Below are 21,152 nucleotides of genomic sequence, written 5' to 3'. Positions count from 1 at the left end.
TTTGCACCCTGTGCACCACCTGATATTGTATCAGACTCATCCTTGCACAAGAGGAGGTCCTGTTTACTCTACGCAGTGCCTCACTCCATACTCCCCAATTGATCTTCCCTCCCAACTCCGCTTCCCATTTCTCCTTGATCTTCACCACCCGCTCGCCTCCTTGCTCCCCCAGCCACTTGTATATATCCCCAATTCCTCCCTCCCCTTCCACATCCGGAAGCAGCAATCGCTCCAGCAGGGTGTATCATCAGAATTAGGAACAGGAGTAGGCCATCTGGCCCCTCGAGCCTGCTCCGCCATTCAATGAGAACATGGCTGACCTTTGTGGACTCAGCTCCACTCTCCGGCCCGTACACCATATCGCCGAATCCGTTTATTCTTTAGAAAGATATCTATCTTTTTCTTAAAAACGTTTAAAGAAGGAGCCTCAACTGCTTCACTGGGCAAGGAATTCCAGAGATTCACAACCCTTTGGGTGAAGAAGTTCCGCCTAAACTCGGTCCTAAATCTAATTCCCCTTATTTTGAGGCTATGCCCCCTAGTTCTGCTTTCCCCGACCAGTGGAAACAACCTGCCCGCATCTATACTATCTATTCCCTTCATAATTTTATATGTTTCAATAAGATCTACTAAACTCCAATGAGTACAGTCCCAGTCGACTCAACCTCTCGTCATAATCTAATCCCCTTAACTCTGGGATCAACCTAGTGAATCTCCTCTGCACTCCCTCCAGTGCCAATATGTCCTTTCTCAGGTAAGGAGACGAAAACTGAACACAATACTCCAGATGTGGCCTCACCAACACCTTATACAATTGCAGCATAACCTCCCTAGTCTTGAACTCCATCCCTCTAACAATGAAAGACAAAACTCGATTAGCCTTCTTAATCACCTGTTGAACCTGCACACCAACATTTTGCGACTCGTGCACCAGCACACCCAGGTCCCTCTGCACAGCAGCATGTTTTAACATCTTACCGTTTAAATAATAATCCATTCTGCTGTTATTCCTCCCAAAATGGATAGCCTCACACTTGGCAACATTGAATTCCATCTGCCAGACCCTAGCCCATTCACCTAACCTATCCAAATCCTTCTGCAGACTTCCGGTATCCTCTGCACTTTTTGCTTTACCACTCATCTTAGTGTCGTCTGCAAACTTTGACACATTGCACTTGGTCCCCAACTCCAAATCATCTATGTAAATTGTGAACAACTGCGGGCCCAACACTGATCCTTGAGGGACCCCACTTGTTACAGGTTGCCAACCAGAGAAACACCCATTTATCCCCACTCTCTGCTTTCTGTTAGTTAACCAATCCTCTACCCATGCTACCACTTTATCCTCAATGCCATGCATCTTTAGTTTATGCAGCAACCTTTTGTGTGGCACCTTGTCAAAAGCTTTCTGGAAATCCAGATATACCACATCCATTGGCTCCCCGTTATCTACTGCACAGGTAATGGCCTCAAGAAATTCTACCAAATTAGTCAGACATGACCTACCCTTTATGAACCCATGCTGCGTCTGCCCAATGGGACAATTTCCCTCCAGGTGCCCCGCTATTTCCTCCTTAATGATAGATTCCAGCATTTTCCCTACAACCAAAGTTAAGCTTACCGGCCTATAATTACCCGCTTTCTGCCGACCTCCTTTTTTAAACAGTGGTGTCACGTTTGCTACTTTCCAATCCTCTGGGACCACCCCAGAGTCTAGTGAATTTTGATAAATTATCACTCGTGCGTTTACAATTTCCCTAGCCATCTCTTTTAACACTCTGGGATGCATCCCATCAGGGCCAGGAGACTTTTCTACCTTTAGCCCCATTAGCTTGCCCAATACTGCCTCCTGAGTGATTACAATCATCTCAAGGTCCTCACCTATCTTATCTTTATTTCCATCAGTCACTGGCATGTTATTTGTGTCTTCCACTGTGAAGACTGACCCAAAAAACCTGTTCAGCTCCTCAGCCATTTCCCCGTCTCCTATTATTAAATCTCCCTTCTCATCTTCCAAAGGACCAATATTTACCTCAGCCACTCCTTTTTGTCTTATATATTTGTAGAAGCTTTTACTATCTGCTTTTATGTTCTGAGCCAGTTTACTTTCATAGTCTACCTTACTCTTCTTTATAGCTTTTTTAGTAGCTTTCTGTTGTCCCCTAAAGACTTCCCAGTCCTCTAGTCTCCCACTAATTTTTGCCACTTTGTATGTTTTTTCCTTCAATTTGATACTCTCCCTCACCTCCTTAGATATCCACGGTCGATTTTTCCCCTTTCTACCGTCTTTCTTTTTTGTCGGTATGAACCTTTCCTGAACACTGTGAAAGATCGCTCGGAAGGTTCTCCACTGTTCCTCAACTGCTTCACCATGAAGTCTTTGCTCCCAGTCTACCTTAGCTAGTTCTTCTCTCATCCCATTGTAATTGCCTTTGTTTAAGCACAAGACACTAGTGTTTGATTTTACCTTGTCATCCTCCAACTGTATTTTAAATTCCACCATATTATGGTCGCTCCTTCCAAGAGGATCCCGAACTATGAGATCATTAATCAATCCTGCCTCATTACACAGGACCAGATCTAGGACCGCGTGTTCCCCTGTAGGTTCCATTACATACTGTTCCAGGAAATTATCCCGGACACATTCTATAAACTCCTCCTCAAGGTTGCCTTTACCAACCTGGTTAAACCAATCGACATGCAGATTAAAATCTCCCATGGTAACCGCTGTACCATTTCTACATGCATCCGTTATTTCTTTGCTTATTGCCTGCCCTTCCATCCTGTTACTATTTGGTGGCCTATAGACTACTCCTATCAGTGACCTTTTCGCCTTACTATTCCTGATTTCCACCCAAATTGATTCAACCTTGTCCTCCATAGCACCAATATCATCCCTTACTATTGCCCGGATGCCATCCTTAAACAACAAAGCTACACCACCGCCCTTACCGTCCATTCTATCCTTTCGTATAGTCTGATACCCTTGGATATTTAACTGCCAGTCGTGACCATCTTTTAACCATGTTTCAGTAATGGCCACTAAATCATAGTCATTCACGATGATTTGCGCCATCAACTCATTCAGCTTATTCTGTATACTACGAGCATTCAGGTAAAGTACACTTATGCTGTTTTTTATGTCTTTGTTATGAATCCTAACACCTTGATCAGTAACTTTTCGCAAATTATTTTTCCTCTTATCCTTTCTCCTAATTTTCCTTGTCTTTGAACCCATATCTCTACATAATAACCTGTCATGTAACCTGCTGCCTTGCTCTCCATTAACCATTATACTGTCCATAGCTTTACCCTTCCCTTCCCCCCAACTTGCTAGTTTAAAGTCCTTGTGACCAACCTATTTATCCTATTCGCTAGAACACTGGTCCCAGAATGGTTCAGGTGAAGACCGTCCCAACGGTACAGGTCCCTCCTGCCCCAGTACTGATGCCAATGCCCCATGAAATGGAATCCCTCTTTCCCGCACCACTCTTTTAGCCACGTGTTAACTTCCCTAATTTTCTCAACCCTATGCCAATTGGCACGTGGCTCGGGTAGTAATCCAGAGATTATAACCCTGGAGGACCTGTTCTTTAATTTAGTCCCTCGTGTTTGATAATCCCCAAACAGGTCCTCTTTCCGAGTCTTACCTATGTTGTTAGTCCCAACGTGGACCACAACAACTGGATCCTCCCCCTCCCTCTCCAAAATCCTTTCAAGCCGATCAGAGATGTCCCTCACCCTGGCAACGGGCAGGCAACATACCATGCGGGACTCACAATCTGGTTTACAAAGGATGCCATCAATCCCCCTAATTATAGAATCCCCTACAACTACCACTTGTCTTTTTGCTCCCCCCTCTTGAATGGCTTCCTGTACCACGATGCAGTGGTCAGTCAACGCATCCTCCCTACAGCCCTCTTCCTCATCCACACAGGGAGCAAATACCTCATACCTGTTGGACAAGGTCAAGGGCTGAGGCTCCTCAACTCCTAAACTCAGGATCCCCCTACCTGCCTCCCTTGCAGTCACACCATTCTGTCCCTGGCCACTGACCGAATTAACAGTACTTATTCCACTGGGTGTGACTGCCTCCTCAAACAAAGCGTCCAGGTAATTTTCCCCCTCCCTGATTTGCCGCAGTGTGTGCAGCTCGGTCTCCAACTCATCAATTCTGAGCCGATGTTCCTCGAGCAGCCAACACTTGCTGCAGATGTGGTCACTGACGGTCTCAATGGGATCCACCAGTTCCATCATCATACAGCAACAGCACATCACCTGTCCAGCCATATTCAACTAGTTAATTAATTTAAATAATTTTTTTCATATTTTTTTATAGAACCTCAAGGATAAACCCGAACACCAACAAAAACACAGCCCTCGCTTGCCACTCACCCGAACTCAGTCACTCACCTAAACTCAGATGCACTCTGTTCCAATCAGCACTCAGTCACTCACCTAAACTCAGACGCACTCTGTTCCAATCAGCACTCAGTCACTCACCTAAACTCAGATGCACTCTGTTCCAATCAGCACTCCGTGTCTAAAGGCACTCCTGCCACACCTTTTGTACCCTGCCTGATTTCCAATGAGCCAATCGGCCCGCTCCAGGAACTGAAGTCTCTTTTAAATATGCACTCACCTCTCCCAGCAACCCTGCAGCCTGTGGCCTGCTCCAGGAACTGAAGTCTCTTTTAAATATGCACTCACCTCTCCCAGCAACCCTGCAGCCTGTGGCCTGCTCCAGGAACTGAAGTCTCTTTTAAATATGCACTCACCTCTCCCAGCAACCCTGCAGCCTGTGGCCTGCTCCAGGAACTGAAGTCTCTTTTAAATATGCACAGCGGTTTTGGCACCGACATCCCTTCCACCCTAAAATGCCTCCTCAACTGATTCCATATCTTCACCATGGACTGCATCACTGGGCTCCCTGAATACCTACTCGGAGCCATTGGCAACGCTGCCGTCACCATAGCCCTCAAACTAGACTCCTTACAAGATTCCTCCTCCATCCTAACCCACTCTACCCCTTCTCCTTCCCACCACCGTTGCACCTTGTCCACATTCGCCACCCAATAATAATGAAGCAAGTTTGGCAACGCCAACCCCCCCTGCTGCCTCTGCCTCTGTGGCAGGGTCCTCCCCACTCTCGGCGCCTTCCCTGCCCTACAAATTCAGAAGCGATCGTGTCCACTTTCTGAAAAAAAGCCTTTGGTATAAAGATCGGGAGAGCTTGAAAGATAATCAAGAACCTCGGCAGAATATTCATTTTCACCACTGGGACCCTCCCCGCCAGCGTTAAGTGGAGTGAGTGCATCCCACATCTTAAGATCCTCCCTCACCTCCTCCACCAACTTCGTTAAGTTCCACTTATGGAGCTCCGTCCATTCCCTCGCTACCTCTGTCCCCAAATACCTGAACCTATCCCTCGCTACCGTAAATGGCAACCCCCCCTAAATTACCTCACTATGCTCATTCACCGGGAATACCTCACTTTTCCCCACATTCAGCTTGAACCCTGAGAACCCTCCAAACCTCCCCAACAGGCCCATAACCCTTCCCATACTCTCCAGCGGGTCCGAAACATACAGCAAGAGGTCATCAGCATAGAGCGACACCCGTGCTCCCTCTGTCCCCTCATAACCCCCCACCACTCTGCCGACCCCCTGAGAGCCACCGCCAATGGCTCTATGGCCAGCGCAAACAGCACCGGTGACAGCGGGCATCCCTACCTCGTACTCCTGTGTAAGTCAAAGCTTCGTGAGCTCATATCATTCGTCCTCATCCTCACCCTTGGTGCCAACCGTACCCATGCGACAAATTTCGGCCCAACCCAAACCTTGCCAAAACCTCAAACAAGTACCACCACTCCACTCGATCAAATGCCTTCTCCGGGTCCATGGACGCCACCACCTCCTGTACCGGAGCTCCTGATGGATTCATCACCACATTCACATCGAACCTGGCTTCCTGGCGCTGTGAAGCAACAGTGCTAACCACTGTGCTACCGTGCCGCCAGGGGAGTCTGGGCCCACTGGCATACGCTTGACCCCAGGAATGGTTCAAAGAAGGATATTTATCCCACCTCTTGGGCCTGGGAAGTCATTGCCCTGGTTGGCACCCTCCCATGAAGTGCCATACAGTGCAGGAAACAGATGCCTGATCTCATCCACCCACCAGGGTAAGTTCTCCCTCAGCTCCCTCTACCATCAAACTCTCATGGGTCTCATGGGGGTTATAACAGTTGACAACCACCATAGAGGCCTTGGCCTAAGATGTCCTGCTGGACATCTGCACTTGCACTCGCCCCTGCACTTCATGGCCTGCACACCTGGCCCTTGTGTGTCCTCAGGGAGAGGTGTGTAAACCCTCTGATAGGGCCTCACATCTCTGCATGGTCAGATTGTGAAGGGCACAGCAAACTGCGATCCAGCGACAAACCCTCTCCAGTGCGCAATGCTGAGAGCCGCCTCACAGTCCAGGCATCTGAATTATATATTCAACAGTCCTACGGTCTGCTCTTTGAGGGAGCTTGTGGCAGCATGCCAATGTTGCACCATTCCTCAGCTGGTGTTTGAGGGCGATGTCATGATATCTAGATCAGCATATTATGGTGCAATCACACACACACAGTTGAGTAGTTAATAAAATTGAGTTACACCATCTCCAGCCGTGTTGGATCGTTTGTGCATCAGAACACGACAGGCGGTGCACCAGAGGCATCAGCCAGTGTAACCCTTATCCCCCAGTAACCATCCCTGTAGATGTTCTGGCCCCTTGAAGATCCCAGGCACCTGGAAGTGACTGAGGATGCAGGAGTCAAGGCAGCTCCCAGGGTATCGTGCACACATGTGCAGGATTTACTTGCGATCGTTACACACCTACTGCACGTTGATGGAATGGAAGCCCTTACAGTTGATGAACATCAAGGACAGCTGCGAGGGAGCCCTTATTGCCACATGTGTGCAGTCAGTTGCAGCTTACACACTAGGGAACCCAGAGATAGCTGCAAAGCTGGTGACTCTCTGAGTCTGGCTTTCCTTGCCCAGAGGAAAGTTTACATAATGATAGGCCTCCTGTGAAGGACATTAATCACCTGCACCACAGGTCCCCAGTTGGTCCCTGGAAAGATCCAGAGGCAATGAAATTGAGTGCTTCTGTCACCTTCAGGGCCACCGACTGGGGGATTCATCCAAACCCACGTGGCGTCAGGTCCTCGTGAAGGATGTCCTACATGTGACAGACGAGAGATCTGGACAACCGCAACCTTGCCCTGGACTGCCACATACTCATGTGCAGGTAGGAAACTCAGGAACAGTAGACCCAAGAGGTGGTGGGTCATCTCCACTGTCTGGGTCTCTGCTCCTCAACTTCTTGCTGATGCTCAGCCCCCCCTCTTGACCATGTTCCCCAGGCAATACCTCCTGCTGGAGCTGTGCTTGGCGATGCCTTTCTCTCCTTCGCCTCCTGAATCGAATCAGGATTCTGCAAAAAGCTAGTTGCACTATTGGATCCATTATTACTTTTGCCTCTTTTCTGAAAAGATATATTGAAGACCAGAACAGTAAAAGGATGCAGAAAAATGTATGAATGAGAGAACCAAGGGAGAGGTTGGGAAGTGAAGCTTTGGCATTGTTCCTCAAACTTGCATACCCCTGGGACTCTCGCAAACAATAGAGGTTAGCAGCATTCCATTCCACAGATATGACATCTGGAGCCATGTGGAGGATGAGAACTTGTGAATGATATCATTGAACCAATGTGGCTCTGAATTCCATTGATTTGGCAGAACCGAGAGCATTCACTTGCTCATGATGAATGAATGGAAGCCATTTGGCTACTGATGAATGGTGTTAATTGTTAACCTGGGACTTCCATTTATTGATGGGATGGCAGAATTGATGCAGCTGTGCCCCATTTGCTCCCCAAGACTGCATTCCTGCCTTCCACTATGTCGCTCTGGAAACCTTGACATAAGTCTATTGAGTTGTGCCGATCTCTTTAAAAGCACAAGATTAGAAATCCGGCCTTTTCTCGTTACTTCGACAATGGGGCCACCGCCCTATGTAATTGACCTGGAGACCATCGTTATGGTGGTGATGTTCCCACATTCCTTGCAACCCGCCCCATGAGCCCATGCCACATGCACCTGAACCCACCACATCTGGAGACCGCGTGCTTACAGGGCTTCCTCCACCACCAGCCCCCATCCCCCCTCACTCCAAATGCAGTTCCCTATTTACAGGCTGCAGATGCTCCCTGTGACCATCATCATACCCCCTGTAGCTCAGAATAGAGCCCACCATGTCCAGAGACATTGACTATAGGCCAACCCTGCACACCAAGCTGTGCATTCCTGCTCTGGAGCACACAGCACTTGCCCCTCTCTCCAGTTGGGGTACACCGTTGCTCCCAATGATTGTTTTTGCTGTATGCCCACTGTGCTTCTGCGCTGTCTCCATCTCTGACTTCAGTCTGAGAGGCCAACATAGCCTCTGGGCTGCCTGCCATCTGTGACTCCTTTCCATTTCACAGCAGGAATGCCTGCACTCTCTGATTCCTGTCTGCCAATCCCTGAACATAAAGGGGAGACTTGACATCGATCTTATTTCCAAAGAGGACTATGAAAACTGACCTTCACAAAGCAGCGCAGCTCCAACCTGTTTAGCATTCGTACGAACCATCCCTAATGTGCCACACTAACACACCTCCACCCCATAATCTGCAGTCTGTGTCCATCCTCTTCCAGTAATATCTTAGGCCCTGTAGTTTGTCTGTGTTTCATGAAGCCTAGTGTGGGTCCAGCTTCCCTCCCCTCGGTCTTCCCTCTGCCTTCCATTGTTCATCTTCTTCATCCACCTCCTTTCCCCTCTGCCTCCTATTGTGAGCCCTCACCCTCCTTCCATATTTTCCCCTTGTGTTTACATCCCCCCTCCCCGATCTGCCCTCCTTACACAGCCCCCCTTGTCTTCATCAACCCAACCCCTTCTCCCTTCCCCCGAGCCTCACCTTGCACTCCAACCCCGTCCAAATTTGTTGTGGCGGCTGCACGTGTCCCACAGCACAGTGCAGTCCAGATGGACACTGGTGTGAAGCAGCGGAGGTTAGGGGGGGCGAGGAGACCCTTGTACTCCCCAACCCCAGGCACAGTACTATCTGAGTCGGTGGCACAGGAGGGTCCATGTTTCCAGCAGCACTGTGCTGTCCATGGAGACAAGCTCAGCATGGAGGCGGCAGGAACTGGGCAGCCCCGGCAGAGTGGTGACCAGCAAAATCAGGAGCAGCGCTTTGGCCGAAAGTCTTTGTATGTTGCACTCATCTCTTGTAAGCTGAGGACCGCCTGGCGCACGCCACTCTTCATCAATCAGGTAAGAGACCAAGGTGATTTCCCGCTGGCGTGACACTAGATTAGAAGGCCTGACGGGATTCCGGCGGGCAGCTGTTTTAACTGACGATTCATGGGATGCAAATGAACACAACTGGAGTTCACGCCACCAGCCAGCAGGATGACCCACCCACCAATGGGAGAATTGAAACATTACGGGCGGAATTCTCCGACCCTCCGCGCGAGAATCATGCCCTGCGCGGGGGCGGAGAATATCCGTTCATACCGGAAATCCTGTGCGACGGCACTTCCACGGACCCGCAAGTCGCGCGCCGCTGAAAGAGGCCCCCGCGGTCGACCTGCCGAACACCTACCTACGTGGTTTACATCTGGTACCACCCAGACGGAGCTCGGACCTGCAGCCGCGGTGGCAGTCCTGGTGGGGGGGGCGGAGGCAATCTGACTCCAGGGGGGCCTCAGCGGTGGCCAGGCCCGCGATCGGGGGCCACCCATCGGTAGGCCATCACGATCGGGGGGGGAACTACATTACTCACTGCGGACCCGCTGTGTGGGTCCGCCATGTCGGCGGCGCCTACGCCGAGGTAGGCCGCTGCGTGCATGCGTGGACCCGCTTGCGGCCGCCGTGGCACAGCCGCACGGTCTGGCCAGTAGGGCCCCACCGGCAGCCAGAGCTGCGGGACGCACTCCAGGATCCTGCCAGCCCCCTGGAAAACGGAGAATCACCCCGGACGTTCGAGAAAAAGTCCGGAGTGATTCTCACCCGTTTTCCGGCGGGATTGGGGACTTAGTCCCCAAAAGGGAGAATCCCGCCCAATATTACGCTGGTGGGTTCCTGAATTTTTGACTCCCGCTAGATTCCCTGCCCCCGCCGACCACCAAACCCGCTGAGGGAGGGATGGGGTAATTCCACCCAATATTCCAGGTGGGGTCTCATCAAATGCCCTGTCGAGCTGCGACCTGACTTATCTGTTTTTATACTCCATCACCTTTGCAATAAAGGTCAACATTATTTTTGTCTTCCAAATCACTGAGTGTACTTGCATATTAACTTTTTGCGATTCACAGTCAACGAATACCCAGATCTCTCTGTAGTGGAGCATTCTGCGAGCTCTCTCTCTCCTCATTTAAATAATATTCTGCTTTCCTCGTCTCCGTGCCAAAGTGGACAACCTCACATTTTCCCACATTAAACTCACTGAACGGGCAGAATGTATAACGTTACTTTCACAAATTATCGACAGTGTTGGGCACTGCAGGCGAAGTTCAGCTTCCTGCTAAGATAGATAGGTGTGTCCCTTTAAAACGTTCTGCACAGGCCTCTGGGGGTTTCAAAACATTCCACTGGGCCTCAAGCTTTGACCCGCCTGAATTTGAATATCAAGCCGAGCTGAGAATCAGGGAAACATGGATAGCACTGGGAATCTCACCATCATTGGGAAGGAGCACAGCTAACAGAAACCTAAACATAACACTGCTGTCGTGTTAAAGAGGCAGAAATATTCACTTATCTTACTTCTCCAAAAAGACCGTCTGAGTAACTGTCCTGTTTCATTTGTACTGAATTCCTCCTCAGCAGCCTGCAGCTCAGGCAGAGCAATTGATTCTTCGATCTTTGTGCCAGCGGAGAGAAATAAGTTGAGGTGACTACTGAAAATGCAGTATCTGGGTTGGGAGGGTGGAGCCAGACTGCAAGAGAAGCAAGTGATTGGCTGCACACCAGCTGGTATCCTAGCAATGAATCAGACAGCTTCTTGCTTCCGCTGCCTGTAAATTAATACAGCAGCAACACTCATCTGGCACGCAGTCCTCAGGCTGTTTACGATGCACAAAACTTTGCAGAGACATGAGAAGTGAAGCAGCTGCCTTGAAAGAAGCGGGCAGAATAAACTGCCTGGTTCTTCGCCATGGGCAAGCAAATGTTCGGGGTTAAGGCCAAGGTGAAACTGTACAGGAAAGATGGAGTGGAGCAAGATAACGCCGATCATTTTTGAGCCCTTTTATTTACAGGGCACTTGTCGCAACCTCAAGAAATCCCAAAGTTATTTACAGTCAACTTGTCACCTAGGAAACGTGGCAGCCAATCTGTGCAGAACAAGATCCCACAAACAGCAATGATCAAATGATCATCTACTTTGCTGATGCTAATTACTTGCACAGATACGCTTTAGGAGCAGGAGTAGGCCACTCGGCCCTTCGAACCTCCTCCGCCATTCAATAAGATCATGGCTGATCTGATTGTAACCTCAACCCCCACATTCTTGCTGACACCTGATAACCTTTCAACCCTCCTTCTCAAACATTTATCCACTTCTATCCTCAGGGATTCTCCAATCACACGGCCAAGTTCTGACGCCGGTGTGAAAAGTGCCGCCAACCACTCCGGCGTCGAAGGTCCCCGATATTGAGGAATGCTCCCCTTCCTAGGGGGCTAGGTCGGTGCCGGAGTGGTCCCCGCAGCTCCAGCCGTCGTGGAATGGCCGACGCGAGTTTGCGCATGCGTGGTATGGCCGGCGTGATTCCGCGCACGCGCGGAGCGGCCGGCGTGATTCCGCGCATGCGTGTGGGTTCCCATTTCTGCGCCGGCCCCCAGACAATATGGCAGAGCCCTACGGGGCCCAGCACGGAGGAACATAGGCCCCCATGGAACCAGCCTGCCTGCTGATTAATAGGCCCCGATCGCGGGCTAGGCCACCGTGGGCCCCCCCCCCCCCCACCCCCCTGCCCCCCCCACCCCCCCCCTCCAGGATGGTCCCCGCAGACACTCCTTCCAGGTCCCGCCGTGTGGGACCTGGGTAACCCACACCGGCGGGACTCGGCCGAACCCGGCGGCCACTCGGCCCTTCGGGGCCCGGAGAATCGCTAGGGGGGGGCGCTTTCAACGGCCCCCCGACCGGCGCGTCAGCGATCCCGCGGGTGCCCGAGAATCGGCGCCGACGAATAGGTAAGCCGTCGTCAGGGCGGCAATTCTCACATCCCCCCCCCCCGGGGATTCTCCGACCCGGTGTGGGGTTGCCGAATCCCGACCTATATGTTTCACCCTCTCAGACTTCTAAACTGCAGTGGATACAAACTGAGCCAGTCTAAACATTCCTCATAAGACAACCCACCCGATCCAGGTATCAGTCTAGTAAACCTTCTCTGAACTGCCTCCAACACATTCACATCTTTCTTAAAATAGGGAGACCAATACTGTCCACTACTGGGCTAAATATTTACCAGGGCATTGGGATATTTTCTGTCCTGAGAGGGCAGGCAGGGCCACAGTCTCAGTCAGGAGCCAGCACCTCCAACAGTGCAGCAGTTCCTCGGTCGTGCATAGGAGCGCCAGCCCGAATTCTGTGCTCTGGTGCCCGGAGTGGGGCTTTAACCCCGGATTTTCCGACACAGAGCATCATGAGAGGAGGAAAGCCGTACTGAAAGTAATTGACAGGATGGAGAGGGAAATCATTCTCTTCCTGTTTGTACTGCTGTGCTGAGGTTTCTGTTTTTGAAACTAAGTTGGCGGGTGGGTTCCGTAGCGTGTTTTCTGCAGGCCGGAGTGGCAGGAAACAAGCCATTTTCAGCATCAGCCCTGATCTTCCTCCCTCCATCCCCCCACCCCCCCTCCCCCATCCGCTCACTCCCCCAACCCCAGCGCAGCGCCAGGAACCCCCACGCGCAATCCCCACTAAATAGAAACGCCCCCTGGGCCTGACCCATGACAGTGCCTGGATCCTTGGCAGTGCCACCAAGGCACCCTGATGGTGCCAGGGTGGCACTGTTAGGGTGCCCAGGTAGCAATTCCAGGCCCGTGTGACACTGCCAGAATGCCCTGGTGCCCAGGCGCCAGGGGGAATGCCAGTGTGCCACACTGACTGGTCCCCCACAATCGGGGCTCTCCAATGGCCTGGTCCATGTTTGGGTGAACCTGTACTAGACGGTGTTCTGGCAAGACCTCCCAGGCGCTCCGGTGAATATCGGGTGCCGGATGAATCATAGAATCCTTATAGTGCAGAAGCAGATCATTCGGTCCATTGAGTCTGCACTGAAAGAGCACCCCACCTTGGCCCACTCCCCCAATCTATTCCCATAGCCCAGGAACACCATTCAGCCTTTTGCATGCAATTTTACATGGACAATCCACCTAACCTGTACATCTCTGGACTGTAGAAGAAAACCGGAGCACCCGGAAAAACCCAGGCAGACACAGGGAGAATGTGCAAACTCCACACAGACAGTCAACCAAGACCAGAATTAAACTGGGTTCCTGGCACTGTGAGGCAGCAGTGCTAACCACTGCCATTAGGCTCATTTAAATATTCAGGTCTGTATTCGCCCATTGGCGAGACTCAAATTCCCATGGGAAAATTGCCAAAACCACATACCGCCTTGGGTCCTCCCAATAATTACATAATCTGTAGCCTACTAAGATGTCCCATGAACTGCTTCGCTAGGTCAAAACATGATCCCTCGAATCATCAACACCCCAGGGAACTGTCTAAATATTAACAATATTCCATTATCCATCTATAAGTAAAAAAAATAAATGGTCAGAATCAATAATGACTTCACGTTTATGACACTTTAATTGCAGCTTTAGTAAATACACTGCCTGCATGTATTTTAACTCAGGGCTTTTAATAACATTGCAACAAAAATATAGAATAGAATATATAACAATTTTCTACATTCACCTCAGAGGTATTAGCTAGTCAGGTCACTGGGTCTGGCAACTGCCCCTGCAATGCAATACAGGGCAGGAAGAGGATAAATGACCTTATCTGCTCTGCCAGGGTAAGTTAACCATCAGTCACTCCAATCTCACACTCTTATCATGACATTATTCACTCAAAGAGTTATACTGTTCAGGGATAGCACACATTACCAGGCACATATATCAGCACAGATTGTCTCATGGAGACTTTCACATCACTAGCATTTCATTGATCATGCTGCACAAACTCCATCCTCATCTCTTACTGGATAAGGCTGACCACACACAGGAGGTTTGCCTATTTCCCAACCCCTGCTCTATCCATTCTCATCACATTTCTTCTTTTACCTTTGAGCAATACAAGCTTGCTCACGGCAGAAGGGGGAGATCCAAGATGGGAGGAGGAATGACCAATATCACAGAAATGTCCAAATTTAAGGAGGATGCCAGTGAGCTAGCTGGGGAGGACAGGGATTGCTCCGGCTTCTCCCAGAAATCTAGTGTGGATGAGACCTCCATAAGTTCAGCACCTCCTGACATTCACAGTGGATGACATTCAACCTTGTATTCTACCTGCTCATCAACTTAATCTCTCTTCTCTCTCTTGCATGCACCACTCAGAGGAGTAGGGGCAACATAAGCCCTGTCCCCAACCCACCTTAGACAAGGAGTTTGAGGACCCATTTGAAGAAGATCTCTCACTGTGTTCACCCAGACCCTCCATCAATGAAAATGCAGGCACCTCAGTGGGTCACAGCTGTAGATCAGGCTCGGGTCACTTTCTGGAGAAACACCTCACTCACACATCTCCACAGCAGTCAGAGGCAGTGACAGGTCTCTGGCACTCAAGAGGGCTGCTGGAGATCAGGCACCCACTGAGTCTGAATCAAATGATGAATCTCCGTGAGTGGCCACCGGAATAATGCTGCCGATTCAAAGAGAGGTGTTGGAACATGGCAGAGATGTGTGTGATGATCTGCATAATGTAAATTTGCAATAATGTTATGCATGACCTCCAACCACTAGGTGGCATTGTGAACCCATCACATCACCGTGTGACCTGGAAGTTGGGAGTTGGTTGTGCTTGGAGATGGACGTATTTGCAGTAGTTCCACGAGAGTTGTTTAGTGTTAGTTGTTTGTTAGTTAATTTATCCGAATTATCTTACCAAGCAGCTTGTTCTATAATAAATTATTTTAAGCTACATGTTCTGCAGTTCATCATTCGCTTCGGCCAGCCTACAGAACATGACAACATGAGAGTCTCTCGATAGACTACAGCAAAGGATGCTGGAGTCCATACAGGTTCCATTAGATGTCATGGCTCCGATATGACAGCGTCTAAATGGGAGGGGTGATGACCGCCTTGAAGACCGTGGTCCAACTGGTTTTTCTGGATTTGCACCAGGACCAGCATTCCCTGGCTATAGGCATTGGTGGGCTTTATCAGTGGCCTCAGAACAAGGACTATGGCTGTCTTTCTATTTGCCATCCATTCTTTCCTGAGTGTTGACAGTGCAGTGTGTCTCCTCCCCTCACTTCCCTACGCGAGCCTTCCCCTCGTGTACCAAACTAGCACCACCTACTGCCCCACTCAGAGTCCTGAGTCTGAGTGTTTGCCCTTCAATTCCAAAAGTAGGTCTGTTCATATCCCACCCTCTGCTATATCTGCATTCCTGTCTTTGATATTCAGCTCCAGCATCCCCACCCTCAATCTCCCTATGTCTGCCATCAATTGCCCCCTCCTGGATCCCCGCCTTTACCCATTGTCTCCTTTGTCTCCTTCTGATTACCCCTCCCCCCCTCCAAGTCCACCATTGTTGGAATGCTAGTCTCTGTGTGGATTGCTACCCTACCTGAGACACCAGAGAACACCCTCCTGGACAGAGGAAGCCAGTGAGGGGAGCAACCCAACTCCGCATGCCCCCCTGCCATCGCATTTCACTGGTTTTGCTGAAAATCCAGAGTGGTGCTGATTCAGGTAGACTCTCAATGTATGAATTGAGGGCCATCAGATCAACGCCACTTATATCCAAATGTGTTTCACACCCATCTAATGAACCGATGACGTTGCCCGTAATAGAATCATAGAATCCTGACAGTGCAGAAGAAGGCTATTCGGACCATCGAATCTGCACCAGCCATCGGAAAGATCACTCTACCTAGGCCCACTCCCCACCCACCCCGCCTTATCCCTGTAACCCCACCTAACCATTGGACACTAAGAGGCAAATTACCATGGCCAATCCACCTAACCTGCACAACTTTGGACTGCGGGAGGAAACCAGACCACCCGCAGGAAACCCATGCAGACGCAGGGAGAAAGTGCAACTCCACACAGACATCTGTGATTTCAGCAGGTAGCTTTTAATGAGCATTTAGAAGATGGCAATATGTGTAATGGGGTGGGCAACATGGGTCAGGGTGAAACCCGATCCACCACCAGCCCGCCACAAAACCACGGAGTGGAAAATTGCAAACCATTTGCCCGTGACTCCGACATTTGGCCTCTCTCCAGATTTTGCAGTCATGCCCACCACGAAACCCGTTGTACACTGGATGGAAAATTCCACCCTGTGTGTTTACAATTCACACTGAGGGTAGTTGGAATTTGGTGCATATCTTAGGCCATTTCAATCGATTTCTGAGAATTGAAAGACAAAAGAGACAGAGCAGAACTCTTCTGCGAAGCAAAGTACAAAAACAACAAGGAGCAAGGGATAGATCGTAGAATCATTGAATCTTGTAGCACACAAAAATGTCCATTCAGCCCCCTGTCCCTATGCCCTTTGAAGGAAGTATCCAATTAGTTCCTGCTTTTTAGCCACAGTCCTGTACTTGTTTCTGTTCAAATATTTAGCAATTGTTCTACTGAACATAATTATTGAATCTGCTTCCATTAACATGTCAGTACGTCCCAGTTCCCAGCAACTCACTGTAAAAATAAACGTTGCCTCTGGCTCTTTGCCAGTCATTGTAAATATGTGCCCTCTCGTTACTGACCCTTCTGCAAGTGGAGACAATGGATATTTTGCATAACTTCCTCTGCCTCTAATAAAGCCAAGGATAACATGTACTTATTTAGCAGCTTTCTCAACTTGTGCTGTCACCTTCAAACGCTCGAGTACAAACACCATCAGCTCTCTCTGTTCCTGCGCTCCATTTAAAATCGTAGCACTTAGTGTATATCACCTTGTCTCAATCTTTCTACCAAAATAATCACTTTATACTTCTCGTCATTAAGCTTTGATTTCCACATGTCTGTCCATTGCAACTGTCTTCCTAGGGCCTCCTGAAGTCTGTTGCTAAGCCATGTTTATTCGATTTCCTGGTTTTGTGTTATGAGCAACATTTAGAATTACGCCCTGTCTGCCATGCCTAAGTCACTAATGTCTATCAAGAACAGCAGGTGTCCTAACACTGCCCCGAGGGTCGTTGAATAGTTACAGCACTGAAGTAGGCCATCCAGCCCATCTGTCTGTTGCCAGCTCTCTGCAAAGGCAACTCCGAGTCCCATTTTCTTCACTTTTCCCCAGAATCCTGAAAATTTGTTCATGGAAGATAACGATCCAATTCTCTTTTGACTGAACCTTCCTCCACCACATGCTCAGGCAGTGGGGCCTACATCATAAACCACTCACTGTGTGAAAAAAGGTTGCCCACATATCACCGTTGCCTCCCCGCCAAACACCCCAAAATGGCACCTCCAGTTCTGAGGTCATCCACCAAGTGAAAACCTTTCTCTCTATCCAGTCCATCCAGACCCTCATAACTTTAAACAATTGGGAAAATAAGAACATGAGAAACAGCAGCAGGTACAGACATGGGGGGCGAGATTCTCCGCTCCCGCGCCGGTTTGGAGAATCGCCTGGCGTGCAATTTTTCCCCGCGCCGCCAGTCCGACATCCTCCCGCGATGCACTCAAGCGGCGAGAATGGCGCCGTCGAGTTCTGCGCGGCGTAGGCCGGAGAATTGCCTGGGACACCCAAAATGGCGATTCTCCACTACACCCGCTATTCTCCGGCCCGGAAGGGCTGAGCGGCCTGCCCAAAACGACGGCTTCCCGCCGGCGCCATCCACACCTGGCCGCTGCCAATGGGAAAAGTGCGGGAATGCTGGGGGGGGGGGGCCTGTGGGGGGGCGAGGGGAGTTCTTTCACCAGGGTTGCACTCAAAAGGGGTCGGGCCCGTGATCGGTGCCACAGATCGGCGGGCCAGCCTCTCTGAAGGAGGACCTCCTTTCCTCCGCGCCCCTCAAGATCCATCCAACATCCTCTTGCGGGGCGGCCTCGGGGAGGACGGCAACCACGCAGGCGCGGGTTGGCGCCAGTTAGGCGGCGGACGACGCGGCGCCACTTTTATGCGGCGCCAATGCCCGGAGCGCGCTGACGACGCTGCTTTAGCGACACGCCCCCCCAAGTTTCCCGCGCCCCCGACCCTAGCCCATTTTCGGGCCCTGAATCGGTCGAGATCGGGGCCGTTTCGCGCCGTCGTGAACCTCGACGCTGTTCACGATGGCGTGGGCACTGAGCAGCGGGAGCAGAGAATCCCGCCCAGGGCCTGCCGGCGCCTACTCCACATTGTTAATTATGATCATGGCTGGTTTGGTGCTTTAATTCCACTTTCCACCGCTCTTCATATACAAACTTATGGTGCTGGATTCTACTTCCCGCCGTGCCAGATTTCTGGTTCAGCACACCGGTGGGATGCTCCATTACGCCGGCTGGTCAATGTGATTTCCATTGTGGGGCAGCCCCATGCTGTTGGGAAACCCCCGGGCTGCCGACAAAACGGAGCATCCTGACGTGAATCCAGCCATGAAGTAGGAGCTGTGATAGGCCATTTTGCCTCTCACGCCTGTGCCACCATTCAATGAGATCATGGCTGATCTGACTGCATTCCCTGAGAAACCAAAACAAAATCTGTCAACCTCACTAACCTTAAAGGAAAATACTGCGGGTGCTGGAAATTTGAATTAAAAACAGCAAGTGCTGGAAAACCTCATCAGGTCTGGCAACATCTGTGAAGAGGGAAACAGAGCTGATGGGCCGTTCATGCCGGCGGGATCTTCCAGTCCCGGTAGCGTGGGGTGGATTCAATGGGAAATCTTGACAGCGGCAGGACTCCCGCCACCGGTCAATGGTAGGCCTCCCGCCGCTGAGAAACACTCCGCAGAGAATTCAGAAAATATTGCGCAATATATTGAGTCATGTTTAACTCGAAAAGTTTGGCCCAAATCTCCGCTCGTAGGCCAAGTCCCATGGCTTAGGTGAAGATGTTTCCTACTGCAGTGGCTGATGGAAAGCACACGGTATCTTCGGACCCCAACTTCATTAATTATGCATCTGGGTTTTTGCGCCGTCTTCCATGATGGGGCAGGCCAGATGGCACACATCCTGCCATCATATCTAGGCACCACATTTGGTAGGTGCCTTGGCCTACTGTCAGCACTTACCTACTTGAAAGATGTCAGGAAGGGGAGGTAAAGGTCCGGCACCCAAATTTAGTGACGCCTCCTTGCATGTCCTCCTTGACCACATCGGGGCCAGGAGGGATATTCTGCACCCAGCTGGTGGTCGGAGTGGGCCCAGCAGGGGAACAAATATGGCATAGGCACAGGTTGTCGATGCCTAAAGTGCTCAGGGGCGGGGGGGGCGGGGGGGGGGGGGGGGGGGGATGCACAGGATGTCGGCAATCCATTGCCATAAGTGACCTTATCCGTTCTACCAGGGTAAGTCCCATCTATGGCCACAGACTCCACAAGGACTCCAAAATGTCAGGGTCTGAGGACCGGTGGCAACAGCATGTCCTGCCTCACAGTCCCACGTCAGAGCATCCATAGTGTGATGGAGTGACAGCTTTTCCTCCATTGCCATTCAGGAGACATAGAACACTGCATGGAGGGGGGTGGGGGGAGGGGGGGGGGGGTGGAGGGAGGGGGGAAGGAGGGGGACCTGTCATGGACACAGCGGAAACAAGCAGCCTCCATCAATCGCACGCATGTATGAGCCTTCCCCTTGCATGTGGGTGTGCTCAGTGCTCTGCAGGGAGTGGGTCTACAACCTCTGCCCAAATCGCACCATGCCATACAGAAGTGGGCTATCTTACAAGGGGAAGAATGAGGAATGATGCAAAATCCTATGTTCCAACTGATGTAACATGTAACTTCTCTCAAGCTTCTCTTTTATGAGCAGGATAAGCTCCGACACAACAAAGCGGAATGGGAGATGACTGGATAGGTCGGGGGGGGGGGGGGGGGGGGGAGGTGGGTAATTGGGTCCCACCCCGAAGGGCTCTCACGAGGACAGGGTTTCAGAGCTCACAGGACAAAGCCATTGGCGATGGGGAACTTGGCCTTGGCTGTCCACCTAGTACGGATTCCTCCATTGATCAGAAGCCTCAGGTCAAATGTGCCTCCATCTTGGAGGCAGCTGATGCTGCCACTGGCACTCTTCTTCCTCACAGGTGCCTCCAGGAAGAGAACAAGCCCCGAGGAGGAGAACTCCATTTCCAGTTCCAGCTGCCCCAACCACATCCACAGCCCAGAATAGAGGCATGAGGGAATGGAAGAGGAGAGCTCCACAGTGTTCAAGGCATCACGGCACTCACTTGCACCCTCCACCAGCTCGGGTACACACCTTGGTGGGTCTTTACGCTAGTTCAGGAAGGGTCGCACAACCTGATGGCCGCCGCACACACACATGTCCACAGCAGGAGGCTGGTTCAGCTGAGCTGCCCAGCTCTTGGATGACAACTGGGGAAGGGGCCTCTTTGAGGTCCAATGATGAGCCTCTGGAGTCAATCTTCCGACTCCTGGCGTTGAGACAGCAAAGGGCAGGGCAACATCAGGTTGAGCTGTCAGAATCCTTAATAGAGTGGCTCGCAAGTCGGAGGAGCCCGTCCACCGGCTTTCTGGTGAAGTGGTGCCCACATGTGCACGCATCAAAATCTCCATGGGGACAGATGCCCTGGAGACATTGGTCCAGCAAAATGCCGTTTCTGCAGGAGCTGAGGAGCTGGATGAGGCCTGCACTCCATTGCTGTTGACTTGGCCGAGTTCACGCAGTGCCCCTTCCTCTCAAGAAATCAGGCCAGGACCTCACCTCAGGCAGCTG

The 21,152-nt window shown here is 50.9% G+C and overlaps 1 protein-coding gene across 2 annotated transcripts in view; it reads right to left on the bottom strand.

Moving 5' to 3' along the window:
* Positions 1–11,006, bottom strand: part of LOC140390074 (lactosylceramide 4-alpha-galactosyltransferase-like) — a 39,486-nt gene extending 28,480 nt beyond the window's left edge. For both annotated transcript variants that reach the window (XM_072474950.1, XM_072474949.1), the window contains exon 1: positions 10,860–11,006. The gene's annotated coding sequence lies outside the window, so the exon portion shown is untranslated. The remainder of the gene's footprint in view (positions 1–10,859) is intronic.
* Positions 11,007–21,152: the final 10,146 nt, after the last annotated feature.

Source organism: Scyliorhinus torazame, chromosome 14 (assembly GCF_047496885.1).
Source record: "Scyliorhinus torazame isolate Kashiwa2021f chromosome 14, sScyTor2.1, whole genome shotgun sequence".
NCBI lineage: Eukaryota > Metazoa > Chordata > Chondrichthyes > Carcharhiniformes > Scyliorhinidae > Scyliorhinus > Scyliorhinus torazame.
This window is presented reverse-complemented; position numbering and strand designations above follow the sequence as displayed.